This window comes from Aulonocara sp. 'chitande type north' Nkhata Bay, linkage group LG22, assembly GCF_057382095.1.
Source record: "Aulonocara sp. 'chitande type north' Nkhata Bay isolate Kocher_YH1m ecotype deep benthic linkage group LG22, A_spYH_male_GT1.1, whole genome shotgun sequence".
Taxonomy (NCBI): Eukaryota; Metazoa; Chordata; class Actinopteri; order Cichliformes; family Cichlidae; genus Aulonocara; species Aulonocara sp. 'chitande type north' Nkhata Bay.
Window position 1 is genome coordinate 4,695,136 of NC_141364.1, and position 7,596 is coordinate 4,702,731.

A 7,596-nucleotide genomic window follows, 5' to 3' on the forward strand; every position below is an offset into this window, starting at 1 on the left:
GGTAACAGACAGGCTTCACTGCTGAACCATGGCAACAGATGAGTTTCAGTACCAAAGATAAAAATATTAAAGTGTTTCTTTGACTTCTGATGTCCTCGTCTGTAATCTGTGAACTATTTCTTAGTTCTACAATTACAATTAAAATAATCAGAAAAATAAATTTGTCAGAATTTTATCATAACTCAAAAATTAAACAATTTTGTATGTAAAAATGGAAAAAAACAAACAAACTTATTTTTGGTATATTTTGGAAAAATAAAAATAACTTAATTACAAATTAAATCTCATAAACTGAGCCAAAAGTGGTCAGCATGCTTTTAGAGCAGGGGTGGGCAACTCCAGGCCTCGAGGGCCGGTGTCCCTGCAGGTTTTAGACGTGTCCTTGAACCAACACAGCTGATTTAAATGGCTAAATTAGCTCCTCAACATGTCCTGAAGTTCTCCAGAGGCCTGGTAACGAACCAATTATGTGATTCAGGTGTGTTGACCCAGGGTGAGATCTTAAACCCGCAGGACACCGGCACCCGAGGCCTGGAATTGCCCACCCCTGTTTTAGAGTTTGGTTAAATGGTAACCATATGGCAGTATAGTAATTTTAAATCTTCATCAAAGGCGAAATGAAATGGATGACAAATTATTTGCAGATACTTTGGCAAAAGGTTAAAACATAGAAACAAAAATGTGCCATCTATGAACTGTTTTTGAAGAAAAAATTCTAAAAAAAAGTTTTAAAAATTTAAGTTTCATTGAAAGAAAATGCTCAAAAAGATTTTAGTGTGAAATAATATCGGCATCATAATTGCATAATTTGTAGAAAACTGTGCACTTTTCTGTTGCACTGTCTTGTGTCTGTATCACTCTGTTCTGTTTTTGTAGTTCTTGCATACTTGCACTTTATTATAGTCCTATGTTGATTTACTGTTATATGTAGCACCAGGGTCTTGGAGGAACGCTGTCTCATTTCACTGTGTACTGCACCACTGTATATGGCTGAAATGACAATAAAGCCACTTGAACATGTTACATGTCAGTCGTGACTTGAGTGTGTTCAAAGCAAAAGGACATAAAAGACCACAAATAAGCTGATTATCAGTAAACCGCCTGACATAACACAACACTCATCCACAAGAAAAACTGGCAAACAACAACAACAACTGGTAAGCTGCCTGAGTCGCACACAGTGGAGTGCCCGCGGAAACATAAAATGTCTCTATTATGGGTCGAATATTTCACATTTCTATCAAGTAAATGATTCCATGCTGTGTTTCAAATTAAACTGAAGAGTCGTGAGTTCATTAGTCTTTAGTGAATAAATAATGACATCGTCTAATATGACAGTGTCGTTGTTTCTCTCAAGCTATATTTACCAAATTTGGACTCTTTTAACTCTAACACATCGATCCAAATTCACCCACAGATGTTCAACTGTCTTAAAGTCTGAAGGACTTGAAGGACACTTTATATGATTTATGTCAAAGAACAAGTGGTGTCATGAAACGGCTGAGCAGGCAGGCAGGAAAAGACTCAAATGCAGACTCCCAGAAACAGGACGTAAAATCAAAAACCAGCTTTATTTGCTGAATGGAAATACAAAACAAAACTAGACTGGGGGAAGTATAAACTACAAACACAAAGAGGCACACAGGGAAACACAGCCATGAGGGAGGACGCAACATGAGGAACCCAGCTAATGCGAATAACCACAACGAGACAAAACGACCATGGAAACACAAGACCTTCACAATAAAACAGGAAACATGATGCGGGAGCGGAGAAGAGGCAGACGAAAGGGAGTGAGGGAACACGAGGGAGAGAGCAGACACGACGGGCTGGGAAACATAGATAAACATGACGGAATGAAACACACGGAGGAGAAACAAGGCACAAGAACTCACACCACAATATAAACACAGACACACACAGGGAGACACAAAGGGCAACGACACAAGGGGAAGTCTAATAACCAAATCTAAACAGAACAATGCAGGCATTAAAGAATGATCCTTAACATAAACAAGTAGACTTAACATAATACAAAAAAATGACAAAAACACAGGAAACGCAAACCGCTTGGTCGAATGAACCAGGACAATGACAAGTGGTCTTGAATCATTTCAGCAAAATGCCCCTGCAGGAGAAAAGCCTTCACATCTCCTCACTGCACGAGTAAATTTTGACAAAATTTCTCATCTGTCTATAAATCATGAAGGGTTCATGTGAGTCACATGCCAAATATGCCATGACAACTCTTTTTAGACACATCACATTGATCCAAGTGTACGACCAGTCAGAATGTTTTTAACAACAACTATATGTTCTGGTACCAACAGAAAGATGGAGGAGTTCCTAAACTACTCATTAAGCATGCTACCACTCGAGCATCAGGGATTCCAGTTCGTTTTACAGGCAGTGGATCAAACTCGGACTTCACTCTGACCATCAGTGGAGTCCAGGCTGAAGATGCAGCAGTTTATTACTGTCAGAGTTTTCACTATCCTAACAGTCAGTATGTGTTCACACAGTGAAAAACAGTCGTACAAAAACCTCCCTCAGTCAGACTGAACAGAAACTGAACTGAGTGCTGCAGCTGGAAGATACTGCAGAGACTGATACAGTTCACTGAGGACACACACACACACACACACACACACACACACACGTGCACACATTTGATTTCAATCTAAAAATAGTTTCTTTCTCGTTTTCCTTTACATTTAACTAAAAATAAGTCAGATGTTCCAAAGTCGAACAGTTATTGAAAAAACGCTTCATCATGACCTTTGACCTCAGTTTCATACTACCAGCACCACAATATCATCTATGATTTGTTAAATTTGAACAATCATCAGTAACATAAGACCTTCCTGTTAACATATACAAAATACAATCATTAAATATCATACAGCTCGACATAAAAAGTAAATTTTACTTTAAATAATCTAAACATAATTTGCGGCTCAAAAACAGAAGTCATGAGTTGCTTTCATGATTAAATCACATGTGACCATAACTACACATACATAACATCCAAATCATATGCAGTGACATATTTGTCACATGTATACAACCCTTACTCTGAGATTCAAAGTTCATCCTGCACTTTAGACTTTCAGATGAAACAATCTCACCTCGAGTTACAGTCAGTACCTGTTGAGGAGCTTTCAGTGACAACACACGATCAGATAGAAGCGTCCATTTATTATTGACATGTATGTGCTAAAAATAGCTTTTGTCCAGATTCACTGAGAAGTTTGTATCCCAATCTTTAAACACACGAAGGATCAAGCGCTAACACTTCTAATTTTAGCAGCCACACCACCACATGTAAACTGCTGCGTCGATCTGGATTTTGACGTGACCGACACAATGCATTATGGGACTGTTGTTCACGCAAATCTGAGTTTATAATGGAAAAAGGAGCCAGAGGTTGGTTTGGTGTTTTAAAGTTAAAATTTGGAGATTAGCTGCTCTGCTGCAAAATGATGCAGTCGCTCATCTGAAATGATGCATTGAGGTTTTCCTTTCCAGTCACCTTTCTCACTCAGTATGTGTTAATAGACCTCTCTGCATTGAATCATATCTGTTATTAATCTCTGTCTCTCTTCCACAGCATGTCTTTCATCCTGTTTTCCCTCTCTCACCCCAACCGGTTGCAGCAGATGGCCTGAGGGTTCAGCTTTTTTTATTTGTGTGTATATGGATTCACTAAAATTCTTTAAATGTGTTTTGAACAATCATCATCAGATCAACCAAACTCCCTGTTGGAGTCAGTCAGATGATTTCCATAGAGAGGCACTTTGCATCAGCAGCACCATGCTCCAGTGCTCTGGGAGAGTTTATAGTCCTGAGAGTTGAACACTGGATGACTGACAGCTGTCCTTCATCACAACAGAAGCCACAGAAATCCTCCTCATCAAAAACATGACTTTGATCTGCGTCCTCATCTGGACTCTCCTCTGCTGCTGCTTCACAGGTAAAGTCCAGAGAATCAAACTCCTCTCCTCTATCAACATCTGTCCCTCTGAAATGAAGCCCACAAAACCATGAAGCTGCTTTATGTTTTTGTCTCTGTGTCCTCAGAGTCCAGAGGACAGATCACAGTGACTCAGCCTGGAGCAGTGAGCTCTGCTGTGGGAGGAACTGTGAGCATCAAGTGTACGACCAGTCAGGACGTTCTTGGTTCCGTCGCTTTAGCCTGGTACCAACAGAAAGATGGAGGAGTTCCTAAACTGCTCATTTATGTTGCTGACATTCTAGAATCAGGGATTCCAGCTCGTTTTACAGGCAGTGGATCAAACTCTGACTTCACTCTGACCATCAGTGGAGTCCAGGCTGAAGATGCAGCAGTTTATTACTGTCAGAGTCTTCACTATCCTAACAGTCAGCATGTGTTCACACAGTGAAAAACAGTCGTACAAAAACCTCCCTCAGTCAGACTGAACAGAAACTGAAGTGACTGCTGCAGCTGGAAGATACTGCAGAGACTGATACAGTTCACTGAGGACACACACACACACACACACACACACACACACACACACACACACACACACACATTTCCTTCTAATCTAAAAATAGCTTCTTTTTCTCTTTTCCCTAAAAATTAAGTAAAAATCAGTCAACATGTTCAACAAGTCGAATAGTTATAGAGAAAACTCATTGTGACCTTTGACCTCCATTCCATACTAGAACCACCATAATATCATCTATGATTTGTTAAATTTTAACAGTTATCAGTAAAATAAGACCTTTATGTTAAAATATATGAAAATAAAATCAATAAATATCATACAGCTCAACATAAAAAATAAAGTTTAATTTAAATAATCTAAACATAAATTTGAGGCTCAAAAACAAACACTCTGTTTACACAGTGAAAATCTGTCGTACAAAAACCTCTCAGCTGAAGAGGAACTGATCTGAAGCAACAGCTGCAGAACAAACTAAAAGACTGGGAGGAACGATTACTTTAATATTTACTGTGGAAGTTCATTTGTGTGCACTCACAGTTTAACATTCATAAACTTATTGAATACGTTGTTAGTAACATGAAAAAGAAATGAAGTGGTGTCCCCGAATAAAAAGATAAATGTTTAATGAGTCACAGAATACAGACACAACACTGGCTCCAGATTTTTAACACATTAACATTATTTTTAGATGACTGATGTTCTCTGCAGCCCATCAGTCTGACTCATTCTTAGTTTCTACATTTATAACAATAAGTTCAGATGAAAAGACGTAGCTGGAAGGTCCACAAAGAAAAAAAATGTTGTTTTTGCTCATTAAAGATTTTTATATTAATCCAAGTTGTAAAATATAACAAGCTGTCATTAGAAATACAAATACTGTTGTCAGTGTTTCTGCACTGATGAGCAGCTCTTTTCTATTTGTAAGCTGTTAAATATTAAACTGATCCTTCTGTGGAGCTCAGCTGCAGTCCTTGTTATCACACAAATCCAGAAAATCATTGTAGTCACATCACAACTAGTGTCTATAATATTCTGATATTCTGCTGATTAACAAATCAAGCAGGCTGTTATAACAGTGTTTGTAGGGGATGTGTTCAGTGAAGATTTAGCCTCATTTGGATATTTCCAGCACAAACGAATCACTGTTACTGTTGTAAAAACCTAAAGTTATTTAGTCAGTTTCCAAAGTATTAATGTAGACAGAACAAAGAAGTAAAAAGTTTCTCTTTAAAATAATATCTTACTAATGCTTAAAAGTGTGACATTAATATAAAGTCCTACCTAAATCTGAAACCACTGAAAATAAGATGTGATCATCCTCCTGACAGACCGTGGTCTTTGTCTTCTGTTAAGAGGTTTAGTGAAGTGAGTTTCTCTCATTTTGCTGTGAACACTAGAAGAGATTAACTTCTATATAAGTTGATTAAAGCAGACCTGTAGTCTCTCATCTGCCTGCATTCCTGTGTTTGTTCTGTTAGTCTGTTCTTAACATCATGTCCACTTCAAGCTCAATTCTGTCGTCATTATTTGAGTCCATTTGTTGTCTCGCTGCCTTCTGTGAGTTACTCAGCCTCTGTTTTGTGTGCTTTAAATCTCAGACTCCTGATCTCCACCTCATCCTGACAATTAGAGATCCTCAGCTAAGTCTCCACCTGCTTCACCTCTGCCACCACCAGCTTCTAGACTCTTCTCTGCTTTGGTGCTTCATCAGAGTTTCACTGTCAAATAGTTCATTAATCAAACATCAGTAAATCTTCACTTGAACTTGATTTAAATGATCTCTGTTTAAACATACAGATGACACCCTGCTCTTTAATTTTACTTATTAGGTTTTAGGTCAGATTACAATGTAGATCATAAAACAACTTTGAGACTAGAAATTATGAAGAGCACACAGATAATCTATGGTTGACATGACCTCAACAGCTTATAGAGAAATATTTAATATGTGGATTAAAAAATATATTTAACCATTTTCACTGCACATTACACTTGATGTGTCTGTTTACATTTTTATTTTGGTCTGTTTTACAAATATTACAAAATCTTAATTTTTTAATGTGCATTTATTAAACTCACAGAGTCAAAGAACATGTTTTCTTGGTACATTTTTATACTTTTAAGAGTTTGAAATATCAGCTTTACAACAGACACAAAAGGATGAAACTAGAGGAGATTGTTGCTCTGATTGTTGTCATTATGAGATGGAAACATGACTGTTTGATGCTTTTTTAAAAATCTGCAAACAAAAAGAAACAGAGAGAAAGAGGAAAAACAGCATGAAAGACTCAGTGATTGACATCAGGACTGGGAACACTGGTCTCTCCTCAGTATCTCTGAGACCGGAGTGTGGGAGCCCTGGGTGGCCTCACAGGTCACAGAGCCCACCTTCCCCCACTGGTCTGCAGTGAGCGTCAGGGTGCTGCTCCAGCTGTAGAGGCCGTCATTCTGCAGCACTCCAGGAGTCCTGCTCTCCTCCCCTCTGATGCTGCTGCTGCCACTGCTGTCGCTCGTCTTCCAGGACAGACTCCAGTCTGAGGGGAAGCCCTTGTTGGCCACACACATGAGCGTGGCCTTCCCCTGCTCCAGCTCCTTGTTGGAGGGACCCAGCACCTTCAGGGCGGGGCGGGTATCACCTAGGAAACACCAATCAGCTTAGAGGACAGGGACCACAATTTGAATTTCTCCGTTAAGAAGTTTCTGTCAGGTGTTTTTTCTGCTCCACCAGTCATTCACTCAAACATTGTTTCACTTCCCTTTAAGAAACCTCTCATGCATATCAGCACAGAGAGAATCATCACACAGTTTGAGCTGAAATATGTTCAAACTACACTGGAAATAAAAGAAGCAGATGTGGAAACATTTACAGCAGAAGTTTGGCTTTAAAATGATTAGAAGTCTAAATCATGGACGACTGAAGAAATGAGTGGACACAAGCACAGAGCAGCTACTCATTCATACAGATTTGAAATGTTATTGAACAGCTCATATGATTTCAAACTAAATCTGAAACATCTGACACGATAAAAACATCAGAAAGCAAACTTTGACTCATCCAAACAGCAGCTGATGTGGTGGAAATTTACAAACTAATCATAAGATGATGAAGTTTACTCTTGTCTAC

The 7,596-nt window shown here is 38.7% G+C and overlaps 1 pseudogene; it reads right to left on the bottom strand.

Moving 5' to 3' along the window:
* Window positions 1-6,773: 6,773 nt before the first annotated feature.
* On the bottom strand, window positions 6,774-7,246 carry LOC147303278 (Ig kappa-b4 chain C region pseudogene; annotated as a pseudogene).
* Between the last annotated feature and the right edge of the window lie 350 nt (window positions 7,247-7,596).